Source organism: Epargyreus clarus, unplaced genomic scaffold, assembly GCF_041222505.1.
Source record: "Epargyreus clarus isolate Ecla_fem2 unplaced genomic scaffold, WU_Ecla_fem_2.2 ptg000012l, whole genome shotgun sequence".
Lineage (NCBI taxonomy): Eukaryota > Metazoa > Arthropoda > Insecta > Lepidoptera > Hesperiidae > Epargyreus > Epargyreus clarus.
Genome location: NW_027332220.1, coordinates 8,279,575 through 8,303,878, shown reverse-complemented (window position 1 = coordinate 8,303,878; position 24,304 = coordinate 8,279,575). Strand labels below are relative to the sequence as shown.

The window sequence follows — 24,304 nt, the reverse complement described above, 5'->3', positions numbered from 1 at the left end:
CTGTAATGACAATAAAAAAGCAAGTTAACGACCTGTGACTTGATAACTAATAATTTCTATGTTTTTTCCAGGTAAGACGGGGGATAAATCGTTGCGTGGGAGATACATGGTATAGTATACATAAGACAAATTTATAAATAAATGAAATATATAACGATAGTACTCGTATCATATTGTTTTAATTGCTTTCATATAATTATTGCTAATAACTAAGTATTAATGTGCCAATTTTATAATAGTAATTTATATTATTTATATTGACCTGTATCTCATATTACAAGCGTTTATCTTACGTACATTTTCATTGACGAATGTAGTTTAAACATGATATAATTCCGTTAAACAAACGCGTTAATAATTATTTCGTTAAAAAAGGAGTATGTCAGTGAAACGGCCACCGGCGACCGAAATTAAGACGTGAGTGAAATTTTAACTGGTTTTTATAAGTTCTTACGATATAGGTGTTTCTACAAATAAAGATCATGTGGATTTCATTACAGTTGTATTACGGGTATAGTTACATGGGTTAAGCGGGTATAATTACATGTACCTACTCACTAACATAATAACCTGACCGAGATTTGAAAATACGTGACTAGAGGATTATTATAAAAACAAAAATCCGCACTATTTAAAGATATAGCCTTACAATTTATACAAATCCAACGAATATATAAAAAACAGTTAAGTCAGTTGGATTGTAGAGCGCACCAAATTATAATCTATGGAATAAGACATTTATTGGTATGTTTGGTAGTAAAGACTCAATCTTTACAAATAATAGTATCCGCCTAATAATCAAAACTTTTATTAATAACACTAATGCTTATGATAAGCTACTTAATAATAAAAAAAGATAATCTCTCGATAAATAAAAGAGAAAAAGTGTTTTATCTTTGTTCTTTTTAAAAAGGTTAAAGGGAGGAGTTTAGGGGGTTTCTTTAAATAACTTATTCGTGACTCTACAAAACTTGGTAAATAGATTTTAAAGTCTGTGCCTTACTTTGTTTAATACGCTATGAAACTACCTAAAGCTTGTAACTTTAGATATTGTTTTAATGATTTATAATCTCTTAGATTGTTAGAAAACACTAGTATTAAACTTTCTCCTTAATATTGCGTTGTTTCCATAATTGACTTACAGTAGATATTTTCTCTACTCACGGTTATTTAACTGGCGTAAGTTAATTCTTGATATTATTACACTTTGAGTAACACTTGTACTTTTATTTACATAACGTACATATTAAAATATTATGTATATACTAGCTGACCCGACAAACGTTGTGTTGCCATATAAATAAAAAAATGTTAAGGGTGAACAACCCTTATCACTTAGGGGTATGAAAAATAGATAGTAAGCGATTCTCAGACAGATTACTGAATATGCATATAAAATTTGGTGAAAATCGATAAAGCCGTTTCGGAGGAGTACGGTAACGAACATTGTGACACGAGAATTTTATATATAAGATATCGTACCGTTGTTATACATTTATATGTATTGCCATTAAGAAGATCCAGAAGATTTTTTTGGTTTTTTTATTGTTTAACCTAACGTTTAGGAAAACGTGCTACCTGATGGAAAGTAGTCAACGTCGCCTTTGGATATTTGCAACACCACAGGAGTCGCCAATGCATCGCCGGCTAATCGATCGAAAATATCGAAAAAACATGTTTTGGACCCTTTCAAGTGTTTTACCTATTAATAATCAAGGATAACCAGAGCAACGTAAAATATGTAACGAATTGATAGCCTCTCTATTATACGGAAATGTTTCAATATTTATACCCATAATTCCTGATTTGACTGCATTAATTGGAGTTGTTTACGAATCTTGATAACATTTACAATATATTCAAGAATTATAAATTCTATCCAGTATTTAATTTACAACAAAACAAGAAACGTATAAGAATAGTTTGGGGCAAGTACCCATTTTTAATCAGTTCTTATACAGTCCGCTAAGGGCGGTGATTGCAAATGTATGGGCAACTACGTAAAGAAATACAAAAACAGACATTTTTGTAGAAACTTATACTAAGGGTGGGTACAGTTTAGTTATAACAAAATACAGTAAACATATTATGTTTAATAAATAAATGGTAATAATAACATTCTCTATTTTGATTTCTATGATTATTCAATTCAATACTTGGATTTCAATAGTATAAATAAAAAGATTGCCCCACTGTCTGTTTGTCCTTTACAAATGTAGTACTTATTTAATTTAACGATAGCATTTAGCTTGTTATTGTAGATGGATGATAACTTTGTTAACACTTTTCATTTTCGTTTACCTCAATTTTGAGTGGAAGTGCTAATATGCTACGTCACTCTATGTGCATAACACCTTAGGTTCTCACTTTCTATGATGGTTGAATACCGAATCAGATGTTAAGAAAATTTGTGGTTAAAATGTGGATAAAAGTTAGTTTATTTTTTTAAATGTAAAAGGTCATAGGAACCTCTGATAGTAGTTGCTATGCTATTGCTATCCACGCTAATGGATAACCAGTACACATTTTCAAAAATTAGTTGCAATTACAACATCCATGTATTATGTCATTTGAGGTTTATGTACATGTTACTGTTAGCGTAAATTATTTTTTCTTTCTTTTCATATTATGTTTTTTCTGTGATTTTAACTTCTTAAACATACTAGCTTCGTTTATCATCAGCGATCGACCATCAGCAGCGTTTCGGAAGTAAGATGCAACGATTAAACATTACATTCCGCACAAGATTGAACGCAGCTATATTCGGACGCTCGATGCAATCAAAGAACCACCAAAAATGCGATGCAGCAAGTCGCAAAATCGTAATGAAGTGTCAATGCAATCGTCAAAACGCGAATCGCCGCTGCTAGAAATACCTAAAAGTTTGCAAGGGCCGGAAATATGTTTCTTTATCATTTCCGTAATGTTGCGTGCATTAATAGGTCCGCATCTTAAAATATTTTTTATCGTTTCTTTTATTAATTGATATTCACATATAGTTACAATTTCCTACACTAATATCGTGTTTTTAAAAACAGGGAAATACTAAGATACGAAGAGCAATTTCCTTATAGGTACGTTTATATTTTAACGATTTCTGAAGAATAAACAACGGAACTGTTCCGCTAAATTTACTATTACTGCAGTAAACTTATTTCAAACGGATTTCAACTTTGGACCTTAAAGCCGTACAAGTAAATTTTATACGGCATGCAGGAAATCAATGAACCAACATGTATTGTGAGGTGTAACTGGTTATAACTTCGTTACACTCGAGTTGCTACGAGGAGAGCAAATGTTGGTTCTCCTGACGCTCCAGTGGCTTGAGCCTTTAAATATACAGTTATACAATAATCGCATGTAATGTAATGTTGTTTCGGTTGGATAACTTCGAGATAGAGGTAACGTATGAGCGACAGTAAGTTAAAACACAAGTAACAGCCCTTACAGATGACCGTCGCCGACTGTTGTCGATTGTTGCTTAACGGTAATGACAGGCGGCGATGGTCGTCGACGGTTACTAGCAACACCATGCTACAGCAGGCGACGTTTACCGGCGCCAGCTGTCGCACGTCTGAAATAAGGGCACGAGCACTTATTTCATTAAATGGATTGGTTAGAAGTCAAACGTGAAAATAAAATTGATTTATTTGGTTATTTAAATTGAATTTTCAACCAATTAACCAAAACGCATTTCGAGTTAAAATTTTGCATAATTGGATTAGTGACGTTTTCCTTTATGCAATATGGCGGACGCGTTCATAATCCGGGTCAATTATTTTTTATGCACTTTCATGATATGGGTATGAGACAAAAGGGTTTTCTGAGAATAATACTAAAAACAAAATGACGCTATTAAAAAGCTTGTTAAAAACTTTTAAATTAGGAACTTGTATAACATCAATAAATGCCGAAAGTATGTCGCGAATTCTCAGTTTTTAAGAGATCGGTAGAAAAAGGTTTTTATAACTATTTGCAACACAAGAAAGAGGACAAGCTTTCTTTGTTGTATTTATAAACGATACTAAATATAATGTTATTTGCGTTTTACTAACACAAATATTTAGCACTTTTAAAAGCTCCGATGCTTATGTATTTGTTTTCCTCGTTTGCAAATTTATATTTGCTGCAAATTATCGGAAACCTTAAAGAAAGATATGACAGTTAAGTTAACATTGTTATTTGTAAATCTTTCTTTTTTGCCAATTGATAATTGCTAGAGTTACATTAAATTTGGATGTGATGCTAAATGTAATCTAATAAGTCAGAAAATATTATTTTTTTAATATCATTCGACATATTTATAAGCACTATTTCCTTAATAATCATTACCGGTATATTTAAATATGGAAATACTAAACAGTTTACTATATTTTTCTCTTTGATTGTTATTAAAGAACATTATTTAGTATAATAAAAAAATAACTTATGACTTAATACGTATCCTTAAATTATTTAATAATTTTCGAAATTCCGGTGAAAATCAGAGCGTAACTGCATTTTAATTATTTTTTTACTACATAACAGTTCTCTTAAGTCGGTCACAGACATCTTAATGCTTAATTACTGCTTGTACTTATTTACTACTGTTATTACTTAATAGTGTAGTACTTTGTAGGCATACAGGAAGACTGCTTGATCGGAGCAACATTGCTGTTCTGAGCTAGGAAAAGTTGTTCTGAGGCGTAAAAGTGAGCTGATTAAAAGGGCCATTAACCTTTAAAATGGCACATTGTACAAAATACTACAGAACTATAAAAACAAAGTATAAAAAATAAAACAAATATTAGGATTCAGGTAATAGAATGGCTAACTAGATTTTCTTGGATCTCCAAACTTTTTGCAAAGATTCGTGATATTGGCATATTTTTTGTCGGAATTTTGTTGAGACGGTTGCAAGAGTCACTGAACCTTAAAATGACACATTCTACAAAATACCACAAAACTATAAAATCAAAGATGGAACTTAAAAAGAATTGCGTTAAATGTAAAAGAATGCCTAACTGATTTTTTTGTATCTCCAAACTTTTTGCAAGCGATAGTAATTCGTGATTTTGGCATACTTTTTGTCGGAATTTCATTTTTGATGGTCATCTTTCCCTGTATAGTTCGAACCCTAAGGCACCACTGTAACGTCTATTTCTATCTTATAACAGAAGTGTAGCGCTTCTGTGTACTGTTTTGAACGGTGTGGTAAATGAGAGACACATACTCGTACCTATGCGAGCCGTCCCAACTTAATTTGGCGCAAACCTTTGGCGGGCTCTAAACCTATATGTCATTGATTCACATGTCATGTCATGTAGGTGTCATGAACGTCAATTGCCACCTAATTATGTCAACACCATGTTCATTTTCCACTTGTATATTATCAAAAATTGAGCTTTATACAGAGAGATCGTTGAAACACCACCTGTGTCGGAACCACTATCAAATATCGGTGTAAACAATTACGAACGGTTATTGCCTACTTTCACTTGCCCCGCGGTCAAATGCGGTTCTGAGCTGGCGTTCTTTTGGCCAAACTTGTATTTAAGCTATTTTTGTAATTGTATTTTGTATTTTTGATGTGAAACATCTATAGCCGCACGTAAAACCGATTTCTGGCGTGGCGACGCATGCCGCATATACTCGTATATATACAGTCTATATGCAGTAGTGTGTACGGTGTGGCGACGCGTCGCCATGCGCAAAAATCGTAATATTTTATTTTATCATTATGACATATTTAGTTCCTATCACAATATGTTCTTTTCTGCATATTACTTTTACAAAATAATGTCGATGTTTCATATCTGCCAGGCGTCCCGTGACGGCTCACATTGTTTTTATTTTTTATTGTATTCATCTATTGTATTATGAAGCTATCTTTATTTAGAAGAACATAACCTAGATTATACTGTGTCCTCATAATGATTTCCTTCGTAGTTAAAACGTTTTAAAATGTTTTTTCGAGCGTTTCTATATTTATGTATAGTACGCGCCAAACATGTTCAACTTTTTCGGGTTCCGTACCCAAAGGGTAAAAACGGAACACTATTACTAAGACTACGCTGTCTGTCCGTCTGTCCGTCTGTCACAGGGCTTTATCTCTGGAACCGTAATAGATAGACACTTATAATTTTTACAGAGGATGCATAATGGTGGCCGCTATAACAACAAATACTAAAAATGAAAAAAAAAATCCCATACAACAAACTGCTATTCAATATTTTTCCAAGTAACTTTTGAACCGTTATAGGTAGGCAGTTCAAATTTTCGCAATGTGTATACGTTAATGGCTGTTATAATAGTAAATACTAGAAATTAAAAAAATATATATTTGGCTGTACGGAACCCTCCAGATGCGGGTTTAACTTGCACTTGATCAATTATTTACTTTTAGTATTTGTTGTTATAGCGGCCAGCGATATACGTACATAGTTTGTAAAAAACTCAAGTGTCCTATCTATTACCTACAGCTCAGGAAATAGAGCCCTGTGACAGATGGACAGACGGACGTCTAGACGGACAGAGAGCGGAGTCTTAGTAATAGAACCTTAAAAAAGAGGCCGTCAATACATGTATGAGTACGTCACGTATACTTTTACTAAAACGACGAATTAGTTTGTCCTTGGCGTGTGCAACAAGACGCCATTTCTCAACCGCACAATGAAATAGCGAAAGATGATTCGAGACGAAAACTATGAAGCCATCGTATGAATGTGTATGCAATGACCATAATTATAGGTATTAAGTTACATCAGCAATAAATCTTGGGTATGTGTAATTAATCGTAAAATTATTGATATTTCGACTTGTTTTTGTAATTCTTCTCAAATGACTTTGTACATCTTTTCACGGGTTTAGGGCGTTTAGGGAAACAGGTCAGAGTATGAGATGAAAATGCGTGCTCCGATATAAAGTATAGTTTTTGGTAAATACTACAAAATTTATCGGTAAAATAAAAAAACATATGTGTTACATCGACATCTTTGTATTGTACAATACATTAATAAAATTTGATTGGATGCTTAAAAAATCAACCAAAGAAGAATAACTTATTACGTGCGTATTATACATACATGTTTATTGTACTAATGGAGTGGATAAATTTTAACTACAGTTGGACCCGATAACAGGTTACTTCAGAATTATACTACTAGTAATGAGCAAATTGCAGCAGTCAGTTTATATAGTTCCGCAAATAGCCGATGTAACTGACAGGAAGCTCCATCGTTACTGTTATGTGGACTGTAAACATTGGCTCGATCACTGTTCGGTGGGTGGTTTGTTTGTTCTGTATTTAAAGTCTTACTATTACTTGTAAATTACAAGTTAATATACGATGGTATAGTATGTAGTCTTGATTGATATTTATACGCAAAAGGTATCCTTCATTTTATAATTGAGTATGGTTTAGGTTAGGTTAGGTTAGGTTAGATTATTATTATAAAATTATTCTTTACCAGTAAAAAAGTAACTGGTCTTAAACTAAATTTGCCCTATATACGAGTAAATAATTTTTATATTGTATTTTTTATGTGGCTGCATATATTTTTTATTGTTTTACGTAAGTAGGAAAAAAAATAATTCGTCTGTAAATATTATTGACTTATTTACTTTCTCTATTCAAATGCACTTTAAAACTTTTAAATTAGTTTAAAATGGTCATCATCATCATCAATCCTTCACTGTCCCACTGCTGGACACGGGTCTCCTCTCATAATGAGAAGAATTAGGCCATAGTCCGCACTGGCCAAGTGCATATTGGTAGACTTCACATACCTTTGAGATTTTTTTTTATATAAATCTCTCTGGTATGCAGGTTTCCTCACGATGTTTTCCTTCACCGTATAGCAAGTCATAATTAATTTCTAATACGCACATAAGTTTGATAAATCAGAGGTGTGTGCCTGGGATTTGAACCTCGGGCCCCTCGATCGAGAGGCCGAGTTTCTTAACCACTATGCTATCACTGCCACGATACGATTAATATTATCAATAATTTAAAATTAATTTCAAAAGTTAATCATCACCATTATTCACCATAACCAATACTAATTTGCATGAAACGCGATGTTTATCCAAATAAGGTTTCGTATAAACACCGTCATTGCTAAAGTTTGTGGGTTAATGGCATTTTGGTGCTACCTACCTTGCAATCTCTCGTCCGAGACTTGATATCCTTGGGTTTAAGCCGATTAGACAAATTTGGACACAGTGTTTTATTAAATTTTGTAACTATTTTTGTAAAAGTGATGTATGATTTTGTAAAAGTGATGCATGCAGCACATCTGATGGGTAAGTCCCTGCCGCTGATGGACATCTGTTATCAACTCCATGTAGAACAGTGTCTACTTGAAGATTATCACACATTAATTGATACTCTTGAGGACTAAGGCCTTATATGTAAATCACCCTTCTAAAGACTAAGACATTTTTTATAATATAGGAGTAGCAGACGAGCATGCAGTCCACCTGATGGTAAGTGGCTACTGCCGCCCATGGACATCTGTAATCAACCCCAGATAGGATTAGGTATTCCTACCTAAGGTCGGCCACAGATGCGCCGCTACCCCTGAGGACTAAGCTGGAACGCCTCGGAAAAGTCTGTCACCCTTACCACACCCTTCAAACCGGAACACAGCAGCGCCTAACACTGCTGTTATTAGGTAGAAATAGGTGTGGCGGTGGTGCCGCCGGAGTCGAACCACAAAGGATTCTACCACCTTCAATCATAGATGAGTAAAGATACTTCGCCGCCTTGAAATTGAATGAAGCCGCAAATGGCTTATTATAGTAAGTTCTTTTTTTTTAATTCTTGACAAATAAATACATTTTAGAGAAAATTTACGAATTAATAACTAATACTGCGTAATTTACATAATAAATAAATAATTATTTCAAATATTTCAGGGACATTTTAGCACGGAGACGTGGCAAAACTTTTTTACGCAACTATTTCAATTCTCAAAACTGGGTACATTTTCTTGTTAGGAGTCAGTAATCTTTACTAATCTATGCCTTCAATATATCAATATATCTAAAACAATCGGCATAAACACCTTTTCTCCGAAACGAAAGATCTGTTTTAGGTTAGAAATAGTGGCTCTACGGTCTACCGTCTGTGTTAGAAGCTTTCGTGGATCGTAAGAGTCATACCCGCTTCAATAATTTCTGTCTATTAACAGAACTGATAAGGATGTTAGTGTTTTGGTTGTACAAGAGATACCCGAGGCGTAGTCTTACGCCAGTTTTTAATAATCAATCTATCCAATGCTGTGCCTGTCGTTTGACAAATTGACTTTGGTAATTATAATAATTGGTAATGAGCATAAAAGTGATTAAGTCAAATTAATCGAGTTCAGGGCCGATTTTTATAAGTACTTCAATCATATTTAAAGTTGATGATAGTTGTCCATAAATGCAAATGATCATCAAATCAATATGTTTGAATAAGAATACGTTATAATGTGTGTACAATAACCAAACGTTTGTTCCAAGGTTGGCCACACACAAAGGATAACCGATTACACACATATTTACATGAAAACAAAGACATTACACGCCCGCTACACACAGTAGCGCTCCAATACGTGGAGCGCATACAAATGTCTTACGAGGAATTTTAAATTTAATCAGTTATGAAACTTATTAAGTTAAAGCAGTGATAGCGTATTTGTTGAAAATAGGTGTCGCAATCGGGTGTCCAAGGTTAGAACCCCAGGCGAAGATTTTTTAAAAATTATGTTAGTTTTATAAATTAATTTCACTTGATATAACAATGAAAGAAAACACAAAGGAAAACTATAGTTCTTTAAACAGTTTTCAAAGGTGGGTGAAGTCTACCAATTTGCATTTGGCCGTGTGGTGGACTATGGCCTAATTTTTCTCATTCTGAGAGGAGATACGTGACAATCCGTGGGGCATTGGTTAGACAATGTGTTGACGATGTTAAGCATTTCTCTATAGTCTTATTATTTCGTCATATATTCAAATGAATCCACCAAGAATTGCCGCGGTAGTTGGCGATATGATGTGCCACAAATATGTCACCCGTATGCCTGGGCAGCGATAAAATTCGTATAAGGGTGACCTCGAATTATGTAAATGATCGGACGTGGAGTTGCATGGTATAACTTGCATAAGGCGTATTTATATAACGTGTTAGAAGACAACTGGTACCAGCAATCGATAATATTTAATACTAATATATCTGTGCAACGTCGTACAATCAATAAACGAAATTATCAAATGAATAATGTATATATAAAGTCATAGTTTAGTTAAAAGTCCGCAAAAAGAAGAAGCAAACTCCATGAAAGTATTTGGCTCTGTGGTTACAAATGATAAAACACCTTTTTCACCGTTTCTGAAAAACCTTAAAATGGCTTAGATAGGGGGTTGCAACTTTGTAATATACCTATTATGTTATGATTTTGTTATTTAGTCGTACGAAATCGCTAGCAAAAGCTAGTAATTTTGTAAAATTCCAGATGCCATTATTAAAGTTTCTAACGCCGTTGTTAATCATTAATCTATCCAGTGTTTACCTGTCAAAGATCGAAATTCGACTATGTATAGTATTAATAAATTGTTAAATGTAAATGTATGGCTTTGATAGGCTAGATTGTAATTAATATAAAGTAGGTATTTTTTTTAAATTTGATACTTTATGCATACGAAAAAAAAAATTTGTATGTTAATGGGCAAAACATACAAATGCCTATATAATATGTATATTGCTTTTGTTAGGCAGAAATAGGTTTGGCGGTGGTGCCACCTACCTCGAACCACGGTTCACCACCATTGATATGAAAACACGTCATCACTAAAAGTAATGAGCTCAGCAGTAGCTTAGTTTATGAAATAATTAACATATACAATCATGTAGTAATGTAGTAAATCAATAGTATTGATTTACTGACTACTATTGATTCAATACAACAAATATGTGTATAGTCAGTTAAGAAATACGCTGTTTTAGGCAATTTAAACTGCCTTAAATTTATATTACTGTATTTGATTAGTATTAATTCGTATTGACATTTTATATTGTATTAAGTATTTTCGTGTAGAATGATTGATATTTAATTGTAATGATGATAATGAATGAATGATATTAATTGTATTAATGTTTTAATTGGAATTTGCACGCCTTACAGGCAAAAAATAAGAGGAAATTGTACCTATTGACTTATTTAATACCAAATTGTACCTTATTTTTTTGCAAATAAAGATGATTATTATTATTATTATTATTAAACATTGTGTATGTAATTGAATGATATAATCATTATTAGAATTGTTGATTATATGACAAATGCTAGTGATTTATTTACTGAATTAATACACAGAAAACAGTTCATTAAGTTCGACTGATCTGCCGTCGATGTTTATAGTTATCTTAAATTAACTCCAAATTGGCCCAAGATCTTAAATTCATGCGACCGAAACGAAATATCGCGATGGTCGTAGAACCCTTTGTAGTTACACTGTAGAGACACCACCGCCACATCTACTTCTACGTAAAAACATCAGTGTAAAGCGCTGCTGTGTTCCGGTTTCAAGAAGTTTATAGGCATTAAATAAAGCTTTATCAATACATCAATATGTAACATAGATATTTGGCAATTGATGAGCTCATATTTAATTGATTTGCATAATATAACGTATGTGTCTCCATGTGAACAGAATTCGTCAGTATGGATATACGAGTACTGCCGCTTCAAGCATTTCTGGCGTGAAGCAGTTTTGCATTTTGGTGAAAAGGTGTGAATGCCGGCTGACTTAAATATGAGGCCGACCATCTCAGAACTCACGAGTGTCAACGTATCTGTGATCGGGTTCAGGTAGAACCTGTTCTATATAGAGTTGGTTGCAGATGTCCATGGTATTTGCTACCAGTAATCAGGTGGATCACATGTTCGCTTGTTACTTTTCATAATACAACTGAAGATTTATTAAAAATCCCGATTACTTAAAAATAAAGCCTATATAGCTCTTACAATTAAGACGAATCTAATCGTCCCAAATCATCCCTCACAAATTAAATTCTATCCAACGGCTTGGGCTGTAGGGCATGTCAGAGAATGTGAAAAACGCTACCCTTTGCAGCACAGTCAAAGGGACCTGATTTTGTATCGATCTTAGTAATTGTAACCTCTTATCAGACACCGTAAGTAGTGAGCATACCAATCTACCAACAAGTAGTGGGTACACCAATCCATTCACGTACACCCATCGAATCGAAACCAACGACCCAGTTCGTGGCCGCGCCGAATAAAGACGTTCATGCGGACCGGATAGTGTGGACGCGTGTCTCGGCTCACGTAGGTTGCGAATAAGTTTAATTGCGACCACGCAGAGACTGTTACTTTGGTTGCATTATCGGATTCTTAGGTAATTCAGACCAAAAATGGTGGACTTTTTTCCAGAACAAAATATAAAAAAATATACCGAATTTGTATTCTGCGTACTTAGTGCAGTAGTAGTAGTAGAAGATGTGTTCAGTAAAAAGCAAAGTTTTGGATTAGACTTGGAATTAGGCTTTTCGATCTGGAGAGCAGACTCTTGGATTAGTCTTAGAAATAGGACTTCTGCACCTAGGAGTCCAGGGTTTGATTTTCAGCCACATCAAAATCGACCCAGGAAAATCTCTTGACTTTCCAAAGTTACGCAAAATATCGTTGAGAGACCCCTGAGAGTTTAAAAGAAAAGCTAGAGATTTCTAAAATCTACCAATTTGCACGTTGTAGAGGAAACCAGTGACCAGCAGATTGATAGTAATCGTTTCACGACGAATTGGTTAAATTTACTTTTTGTGTTGGATGACAGACCGAAGTCTTGTACCAGTATTTCAAAGAACCGTCTTCAATTGTTTGCCTAGTGGCTAGCTACCGTGTGTTGTGTAACACCGAATCATTGGCGAGTCTCAATTTCTATTGACATGTGCTATATAGCATCGAACCTTTGCACAAGACCATGCGATGACCGAATCATACGTGCTAAATGTATGTATTGCATAAATAAATGAATTGTATGTATTACGTCATAATTAATTCATTGGTGTCATGACGAGGCACTTTCAGAATTAACGACATTTTTTGTTGACGAGGGAGGAAAGCTTCATAAGGTACCCGGTACCGTGGGAGCGATACGGGGTTATGTGGGATTCTTACCGAGATAAAAACCTCCTCCGTGGCCGTCCTCGGCGCTGCATAAAGGACTCCGGCATCTCCAAAGAAGAAGAATGTATAAACCGCCTACGAAACGCGATACTTTAGAAATAACAGGCTTGTATATACATGCAAGCCTATTATTTTTCTAGTACTAAAAAGACTATAAAACAAATAACCCAATTGCTTAAAGCCTATATGACTTCCAAAATTTAATACCTCATATGTTAAAATCCATCAAGCCGTTTGGGCTGCAAGGCGTGCCTAAGAATTACCCATATATACGAGTACATACATACATAAATTCGAAATACATTATCCTCCTCAACAATCGGGTAAAAAGCTTAGATTGACTTTAAAAATATATAATTGCGTGTAAATTTCGGTCTAACAAACATTAACTTTTTAAACGACGTTTAAACCGTTTTCTCAACAACTATCCACACCTTTTACAAATCATTTAAAATGTATTTAAAAGGTGTTACAAATGGCGGCCTGTTGAGGATATCTAATGGACGCGAGCCGGCGCAATGGAATCCGGTGTAACAGGAAGGTAACATGACCACGACACTAATGGTGTGGGCAGGAAAGTTTACTTTTATTTCGTTCCCATGGGAAGGAGGTTCATGCTTTGAACGTTATAGTAGATGTGTGGTTGGGTGCTGTTTCGCCTTTATAGAATTGTAAACTCATTTGATCATGTGATGATCTTTAGAAAAGTTGTTGTGCATGAGCCCACGAAGGTTTCTGAGTTGGTACGACCAATTTTCGACGGATGGCGCAACTATCATTCCAATGATTTATTTTACTGTTTTTTTTTTAAACAGGCAAGAGACGATGCTTTTACAGACGTTTTACAGATAATATTATCTAAATTGTAAAAGTTAAACTTTGTGTGATATCAGTGACTCCATCGCTACATCTATTTCTACTTTAAAACACTATATAATATAACTGCTTTCTTGCCATGCAGAATTTTAAATTAATTAAATGTACACTTTCGTAAAGCTTTTTGTTCATGAAGAAAGAAACAATTAACTAACTTGGTCAATCTACCACTTCCTCCCTTATTTCGGGTAGGCCTGAGTTTATTCGCTAAGTTAGGACAAAAAACGATAAATAGAAGAACAGGTATTTCAATTACATGTCTAATTATCTAATGCCCAGCTAATTTCTAGCAGCCAACGTTAAGTCGTTGTGTAATTATTGCGTGAATTAGAGCTGTTATGTTATCTCGTTAATAAACATAGCAAGCCCTATTGTGTAACTGTATGTGTTGAATTCTGTCAAGTTATCAGTCAGGATCCAGGGCCGGATTCTGAGGTGTGGAGGCCCTGGCGAAGGAGCGCTGGTCCCTAATTTATTTCGGAAATAGGGGATTAATTTATGCAGTGAAAACGTCTTGTTAACAAATAAAACTATTTCTATAAAGAATGTAGAATTAGGCAAGTATTGTCAGTAAAATGCGTAAAATACTGTCTGGTAAGGGAGCCATACTTTTCTGAGGCTGTCCAGCAGCAATCCTCAGGGGTAGCGGCACTTCTGTAGCCGAACTCAGGTAGGAACCTATTTTTTTCTGGGATTGATTACAGATGTCCATGGGCGGCACTAGCCACTAGCATCAGTTGGACTGTATTCTCATCATATATGTTATAAAAAGTGGATATTTTTATCGCTATTGTGGGGGGCCTTGTCTTGTGGAGGCCCAAGGGCAGTATTGGAAGGCCTGTCCTCCCCCGACTCCGGCCCTGGGTGCACCATTTGGGTTTGTAGACATGTAACTTTCCATTGTAATTGAATTCCATCCAAGTATACCGTCGTCTTGGTGGAATATTTTATTGGTGATTATATATTTGCAACTGGCCCAATGTGTCTTATATTGTTAAGAGTAAGGTGCCTTTTGATTCGCGGCTACATTTAAATAAATGTTGGGTTTTGACCCTATTTTATGACGCTGTTGTTTTGAATTTATCTTCAAATGAGGACATGTCGTTATTTCAAAATTTGGTGCAAATTATTTTAAATTCATATGTTTTTAAGTAGGTTATAATGACATCCTTACATCATTGACAGATATACAAAAATACTTATATTTTTTTCTTTACAATTAAATAAAAGATATTGCTAACGCGAGCTATGTAACATACGTAGTTCAATATCATTACCAATGAAACCTATCTCTATTTTATAACCGTTTGAAGATATTTATTTCATATAGGTTAAGGTCAGAATCAGGTTATCAATTTTAGAATTAAGCACACCACATTACGTCATTTTTTTGGAGTTGGAAGCTTTTTCCGGAAGTGAATACTTCCGCTACCTACTTAAAGTAAAGTAATGCAATTCATTAATTGATTTTTAAGACGCTACAGTTAATTTACATTAGCATAAGCAAAAACTAACCAAAATATGTTAAAATTAATATTCAAGTAAGATTAAAGTTTTAAGTTATGATAGAGTTCAATTTGAAATATTTATCAAACAGAAATAAAACGTAAAATGATACAGTTCTTAAACTTGAAGATTCGAAATCTGTTGTATATTATAATTAAGTATATAGACTTAAGTTGCGGTATAAAATATTTATGAGTCTGAACTGGATTTCTAATTGAGTGTTTCTGTTTAAACCTACTTACGTTTAGTTCGGAACTTGAGAGAAAGGACGCTCACTTGTAACAAATACATTGACACAATTACCTTAACACAACTATATTTATTAGTGCAAAGCCCTTATTAAGTTACAGACTTATTGCTAAAGAAATAAATACTTTTGAGATTTTTTTATATTTGATTACCTTAGATCCATTGTGGTATCCGATAACGAAAATAGAGCACGACGATCACACAAAGCCGTATCAGATACGTTCACACAAAATCCGACACAATACACACTTTGGGCGTCTAAAATTATTAGTAGGTTCGTATCACTTCCTGTAAAATGGTCACGTGTTATATAATTTTGAGTTTATCTGCGAGCGGATTGGATAGTCTCGGTCAATAGAAAGCCGGTGGTAATACTTTCTTCGACGCGTGCGCTAACTTGCCGGCCGTCGAGGCGAATGCGGCTATCACGATCACGGTAACGTATCACGGTTGGACGGTGCACGTATCATTTTGTAATGATGCTCTTCGATGTCCGTTTGAAGGTTAAAAGTTTTGTAATGAGGTATTTTGTTCGAATTTAATAGTTTAAACTTGCGTGTAAAATGTTAATGTGGAGGACTCCGTGTGCTATTTGCGAAGTGGTTATATTGTAATTTTTACAAGGTTTAATGATGATGAATAAATTATATTTCTGAAATTAATTACGACAGCATCATGTCTGTCTTTTAATTATTATAGTTTGGGATTATTCGATGACTAATTATTGTAATTAAACAGATAATATTTTAATTTCTTTGAATGGTCAAAAAGTTGGGAACATACACAGCTATGTACAAATAATTTGATTTGATCGGTAAATAAATGGATCCCTCAGTTGAGTTTCTGTATAAAGTTATTTTTTTATGCTTGTATCGTGTTTTTTTATGAAAAAGTGCATGTAAAAGCAAAACTGTTCAACTATTCAATTGTTAAACATTACTTAAACAAAATAGACAATGACCACGGACTCGTACAAATCGTACAAAGATGTAAACACATTTTAAATTATAATTTCCATATTCGACTAGCCGTGGATCGAAGCCGGAACCCTGTTCTTTCAGGCCGGATTTAACGGAGGGCAACCGGGGCGGCAGCCCCGGGGCCTCTACAAAAGAGGGGCCCCCACAATAGAGACGTCGGAATTTTCTTATTAATTCCGACTAGTAAACGCTAGTAAAAAAATATATATATCTTTTCCATTGATATTTTTTTCGCTGTTTTACCTATTGTTTTATTTATTGAAAAACTCAACTGAAAAAATTGTTCATTTTATTCTAAAAATAATTTGGGGCCAGGGGGCCTCCACTCCTTTGTTGACCTCTAAATCCGGCCCTGCCTGCAGGATACTGCTAGATCTATCTGCTAGATCTAACTGCTGGATCTATCTCTTTAAATGAGTATATTACATATGTAGCTTACTTTTATCTAGCGTTTTTGATAAATTCGTTTTAGAAAAATGAAAATATGAGCTCTAGGTTCCTCTCCGAAAACTCAAGACCTCAATTTCTCAATAAAATTCACAAGTCTCGATGTGTAAAGAATAATTATTTAACGCATATTAAACCAGTCCGTTGAACTTTAAGATGGCATTTACGGGTTTATATTTAACGTAACATTTATTAGTGGTTTACCTATTCTTATAAAAGTTAGTGAAAGTATTCTTTGGTTTAGCGACGTGACTGGTGAACGAGTGCCAAGTAATCTTTAATACTTGTTATTGAGTATTTAATATAGGCATACAATATAATTGATTAGATATATTTATTTATAATATCTTTTAGAATGAGAATATAAATTAATAACGACCCGCGTGGTGGAGCGGTAACCATACCGGTCTGACGCGCAAAGCGTTCCAGGTTCAACCCCCGGCCAGACAGATATCTGAATGATGAATTTAGATATCCGCTCTGTACCCTTACCATGAGTTTTTACGTTTTGACAAATATGACTGTTTTGGTATTTGTTTACTTATTGGCCCATACTATTTCCAAGTCTGACACAATCCGCTAGGGGCGCTTGTCAAAATGTAAAAACTCCTGGTAAGGGTACTGCTTAGATATCTGGTTCTGGGTGTTTGTGTATTTGTCTTTGTGTGTCCATGGCACCCACGATACAGGGAATCCTAGTGTGGGGCCGTCGGTGTAAAAAAAGACATAGATGTCGTCGTTTCCATTATATTCCCACTGCTGGGTACACGGTCTCCTCTCTGTGAGAGAGTTTTATGGCATGGTCCATCGCTCCGGCAAAATACGAATTGGTAGATTTCTCACAACCTTAAGAACGCTTTGGCTCACAGTTTTCTTTTGAGCAAGTTATACCTACATAATTGACAAATATATACGCACTTACCTAAAAAAATCAAAGATGCCTAGAATTCGAACCTAGGACCATCCTCCTAGAGGCTGAGATGCGAACCAATACTGCTAATCATCTTAAAACGTTTAATTTGTAGAAAACGCTTTTAAGTGATATTTTGTGCAGTGGTTTAACGTTATAAAATGTTAATAAATAAATATAAATTAATGTTTTTTTCATTGACATAATAAACTAATACCATTGTGCTTTTTCTACAAAAAAAAGTTGATGAATGTCTAGTTTTGTTTTTCAAGTGAAGTAGTTTTTGACTTAAGTAAACAATCACTTTGTTTACGAGAACGTTAAGTTTTGAACATGATATGTATGCCGGTACGGCGTCTTGAAACCAATGTATTATTTGTCCGGCGTATTTTCTACATTCTGTGGTCGTATAGAATTCTATAACGGTAGATTCAGGAATCCTTGTGAATCCGTTACTTCACAGATTGACCGCGCGTTCCGTTAGGCTTAATAATGATCATCAGATCTGCGATTTACTTTTTTATATACAACTAGCTGACCCGGCAAACGTTATGTTGCCATATGAATAAAAAAATGTTAAGGGTGAACAACCCTTATCACTTGGGGTATGAAAAATAGATAGTAGCCGATTCTCAGACCTACTGAATATGCATATAATTTGGTGAAAATCGGTAAAGCCGTTTCGGAGGAGTACGGTAACTAACATTATGACACGAGAATTTTATTACTTTTTTAAAGACATTTTTAAATTGACAAGAAGCGCATATCAGCGCCATCTAGTAAAAATAGCTTAAGTATAGCAACTTACAGTTAGTTCTGCTACTCGACACTAGATTGCAGCACGATTTGCCGTACTCCTCCGAAACGGCTTTACCGATTTTCACCAAATTTTATATGCATATTCAGTAGGTCTGAGAATCGGCTACTATCTATTTTTCATACCCCTAAGTGATAAGGGTTGTTCGCCCTTAACATTTTTTTTATTTATATGGCAACACAACGTTTGCCGGATCAGCTAGAATAATAAACATAAAAGTAATTCGCGTTTATCCACAACACAAGTTTGTAGATTTTTTTATGTTTAAATACTTTTTCGAGAAACTTCATTTTTATGTTTTCCTGGTCTAAGAAGCTTAATCTAGGTAAATTTCGGCTACATTTATGAACACTGTTATAAAGTTAGTTATTAACTAAAATGTTAATATAATATTGGCTACTGTGTTTTGTTTTTAAAGGAATATGTTTAGATAAAAAGTACCTAACTAATTTTCATAGATTAATGTCTCTATATCACAGTATTCAAAACAGATTCTGCTGTGGTAAAAGTGATTTATTTTTTCGCGCGTTCCAGCTCAGCCCTCAGGGGTAGCGGCGCATCTGTGGCCTACATCAAGTCCAATATCTAATCCTATCCGGGGTTGATTACAGTCCATGAGCGGCAGTAGCCACATACCATTAGGTGGACTGCATTCTCGTCTGCTTTAAATTTTCTGCGTTGCGTCTATCTGCTTTAAATTTTCTATCCATCTTAGTATTTGGATACACACCATTATCTCTTAGGAAAACCCTCTACGTAAGATAAATCACAGTTTAGTTAGCGTCAATCATTTAGTTGAATGTGTTGTATGGACGGCGCGTAATCGAGAAATCGCTTGGAGAAAGATCGATGCTCTCGAAGCTAGGGTTGCCAACTGTACGAGAATTCTCGTACAAATAAAACTCGTTATGAAAGTGGTAGAACCCTCTGGTTCTACCACCGCTCGGTTCGGTTTGACTCTGGCGGCACTACCGGCACCTATTTCTGCCTTATAACAGCAGTGTTACGCTTGTGGTAAGGGAGATATACTTATCCGAGGCGTTCCAGCTTGGTCCTCAGGAGTAGCGGCGCATCTGTGGCCGACCTCAGGTAGGAATATCTAATGCTATCTGGGGTTGATTACGGATGTCCATGGGCAGCAGTAGCCACTTAGCATCAGGTGGACTGTATGCTCGTCTGCTGTTCAGGACTTTATTATAAAAAAAATATGGCCTTTTGTACGAGGTTACAGGATACTATCAATCTCGTGCAAGTGTGTACGAGATTTTGACATAAAGGAAGGTTTTAAAAGGAATTAGCGGATTTTAAAGACAGATATGTATTTCAGTGATTGTTTGGTACGGGTGACTTTATTATAGACACATTTTATATACACACTCGCTGACCCGGCAAACGTTGTGTTTCCATATACATAAAAAAATGTTAAGGGTGAACAACCCTTATCATTTAGGGGTATAAAAATAGATAATAGCCGATTCTCAGACCTACTGAATATGCATATAAAATTTGGTGAAAATCGGTAAAGCCGTTTCGGAGGAGTACGGTAACTAACATTGTGACACGAGAATTTTATATATAAGACTTCAAAGATTCTTTTATCCAGATGACTTTTCAGACATTTCTTCGCCTATATATTATCACTCCGGGAGTGTTCAAGCTTTAAAAAGCAAAATACGAAAAATTTATATATTTATGTACGAGTAAAAATAATTATATTGTTGGCAACCCTGTTTCGAACTTAAGTCGATTTGGTATTACGTAAACCGGTTCTTATTATGGTCGCGTATGTTATGTGTTATGTTGTATGTAATGTGGTTATTTGGTTTTGATTGTAAAATTATGTTGGTGTTAAAAAAATATATATGAGAGAGCTACCTCAAACGAATATGCAGAAAATTTTATGGTAAGTGGCAACTCCCTGTGGACATCGATTATTAACCCCAGATAGGAAACTGGATAGAGTCACGGATGTTTTTTTCTATCTAGGGTTAACTGTCCATGGGCGTCTCTGGCCACTTACTAACACGTGGGTAAGATGCTATTTAGCTACTTAATAATTAAAAAAAAAAGTATTCCATCAATGCATTATGATATAAAAAAGGTTGCAGCAAATTTTACGTTGTTGTATTATTAAACCGTTCCTCCTGTCAATCAGGAAACCAGTACCCTTAGTATGAGATTTTACGTTTGGACAAAAATGACTGTTTTTGTTAACGTATTTCCTATATATTTCCAATCAGTTCTGATACAATCCGCTAGGGGCGTTGATTGGAAATGTACGGGCAAATACGTAAACAAATACAAAAACTGACATTTTTGTAAAAACGAGTTATGTGTAAGGGATAGCCCTACACGTTAAGGCTGCATCGCACCAGCCCTACACTGTGCTCACACTGCATTGTGCCTTCGCGGAACGGTCAGCGCTGACGACGCGCGTCCCTCGTGCAGGTGGCAGGTGGTGTCCGCCATGGGAACAGTTCACCTCCATCGCGGAAAGTGACTCTACCTATCTCATATATTTCTTATTATTCCTTATTAAAAAAGTTGTGAAAAATTTTAATAAAAATTTTAATTCGTTCGCGTAAATAGACATTTCTCGACGCCCAGCTCACATAACTAACGTAAAAACTCATACTAAGGGTACAGATCAAAATAAATAGACGCTTAACGTTCTAACGCATGAAACTTCCGACGTTAATATAAATGAATATCTATAAACAAATAGCGTTGTAACAACATGTCGATCTAGATTGGAACGTTAATCTATTTAAACTAAACGTCTGATCGTTTAAAATTCTGTGGTAGTTGTGTGGTGTATGTGAAAAGCGGTATATTTTTAACTGTTCAAATATTTAAATTTCTACGACTCTGAGGCATAATAATAGTTTTTCGTCTAGATATTCGTTAATGAGAATATTTAAGCTTATTTTGGCGGGAATTTATATTAAGCGTTAAGTTAAATTTTACTAAGAGCCATAGTAATATTAACACTATTTTTAGAAAAATTAAAATACTTACGAACTATCGTATTTTGCCATATATTAATTATCTTTACCATCATTTTCATAGATTAGTAAAGATACTTCGCCGCCTTGAAATTGAATGAAGCCACAAACGGCTTATTAGTAAGTTCTTTTTTTGAATTCTTGACAAATAAAAAACATTTTTAGAGAAAATTTGCGAATAAATAACCAATACTGCGTAATTTACATAATAAATAAATAATTATTTCAAATATTTTAGGGACATTTTAGCACGGAGACGTGGCAAAACTGTTTTACGCAACTATTTCAATTCTCAAAACTGGTTACATTTTCTTGTTAGGAGTGAGTAATCTTTACTAATCTATGATCATTTTATATATCTTAGTAAATTAAACTTAACTCAGTAATAAATAATTATAAGTGAAACCACTCAGTCATCAATCCCGCGTTAACGATCGAAGATCTGTTTAGTTTAAATGATTAACATTACTATCTAGATCGACAGGTTGTTACAACGCCATTTATTTATAGATTAACTAGCTACTTGATTACTAGAATTGATCAAAATCCTTTCCTAGCGGATGCCTACGTCATAACATCTACCTGCATGCCAAATTTTAGCCCGATCCGTCCAGTGGTTTGGGCTGTGCGTTGATAGATCACTATGTCAATCAGTCACCTTTGAGTTATGTATATTTAGAAGACTAGCTGACGTCTAGCCCGGCAAACGTTGTGTTGCCATATAAATAATAAAAATATTAAGGGTGAACAACCCTTATCACTTTGGGGTATGAAAAATAGATAGTAGCCGATTCTCAGACCTACTGAATATGCTTATAAAATTTGGTGAAAATCGGTAAAGCCGTTTCGGAGGAGTACGATAACTAACATTGTGACACGAGAATTTTATATATAAGACTAGTGGTGCCCGCGGCTTCGCCCGCATTTTAAAGAAATAATATGACATACATAAAACGGAAAATTTGTACCTGCATTGGAATTACAGTGGTGTCATCTGTCGAAAACTGGTCTTACCAACTCCCGAACCCTCGTGGGCTCTTGAACAACAACTTTGCTAACGATCTTCACTTGATCAAATGCATAGTTTCCGATTCTATAACTACTTACGAATTAAAAATGAATTAAAAAAACCTTTTCCCACGGACTAAATTGTGAATCTAAACCATTCTCAAGTCCCCTTGAACACACACAACAAATTTCATCAATATCAGTCCAGTCGTTTAGGAGGAGTTCAGTGACATACACACGCACATATGAAATATGTATATATAAAGATAAAGACATATTTTTATATGTGTCCAGCGATTCGCGATTCGCGATGCCGCGGCCGATCGACATGTCTCAAACACCATTGTATGTGGCTAGTTTCACAGGGGGTTCCATTTCCTGGAAATTTGAAAATTGATAGAAATTGACAGGTTGATAGGAGGAACGGTTGAAAGTAGAATGACGAATTTGGTTTATAATAATAACGTCAGAAGTTTCATGCGATTAAGTATCAGATGTCTATTAATCTTAATGTGGAATATTTATTGATTTACAACACTAGCTTTTGAATGATAAAACTTATTCATACGTTACGATAAATGGTTTTCATTATAAAGTCATAATTTCTTAAAGAATTAATATAATGCATTAAAATGTTAAAAATTTTGATCCTGAGCGCCCAAACGCGCGCAAACTTATACATACTCAATCTCAATTATACTCAATCTAATTATATGGTAATAAACTGGTAAGCATACGAGCTTTTACAGTTCAAAAATTACGACTTTCATTATGTATAGGTACATTCATATGTACAACATATTGATATTCATATATACATTCGTTTTTGCATCGGTCTTTAAATATCATGAGGAGGATAAATATCATGGATTTAAATCCATGGCGAAATATTACCGCCATAAAATCAATTCGCATCTCAATAATTTCGCGACTACGTTCAAATATATTCATAATAAATTTCATTGTGCGTTTCCTTCACAGTGATTCGGTGGTTTTCGCAATACTTACATAAATAATGTATTACGAAATTACCTGAGAGTTAAGTAGGGATGCGATTATCATTGAAATACATCGATTTTGGAATCGAGTTGAAGGATTGAACCACAAAGAAACAGACTTAGATTATTTTTAAAAATCTAATATTTAGTTTAACCACCCTGCTTTTTTGGGGAATATTTCACCGCAAAAATATCACACGTCTTTTGAGCCTCCCATCGTTATTGCAAATGAAAACAAAAACTAACAAGAAATAAGTAGCATATTTTTATGTAATTTAAAAAATAATGTCATAACCTATAATAAATTTTGTCTTCTATCGTTTGTGGACTTTTACA

The 24,304-nt window shown here is 34.6% G+C and overlaps 2 protein-coding genes across 3 annotated transcripts in view; one reads left to right on the top strand and one right to left on the bottom strand.

Annotated features, from left to right (window-relative positions):
* The window catches only part of Flo2 (flotillin-2), a 398,911-nt gene that overhangs the window by 190,414 nt on the left and 184,193 nt on the right, over positions 1-24,304 (top strand). The gene's annotated exons all lie outside the window — the stretch shown is intronic.
* Positions 1-24,304, bottom strand: part of LOC140746305 (uncharacterized) — a 33,114-nt gene that overhangs the window by 579 nt on the left and 8,231 nt on the right. The window contains exon 1 of one of the 2 annotated variants that reach the window (XM_073078409.1): positions 15,956-16,239. The exons of the other annotated variant lie outside the window; for it this stretch is intronic. The gene's annotated coding sequence lies outside the window, so the exon portion shown is untranslated. Of the gene's footprint in view, positions 1-15,955; positions 16,240-24,304 lie in introns of those variants that run through there. 2 annotated transcript variants of the gene reach the window in all.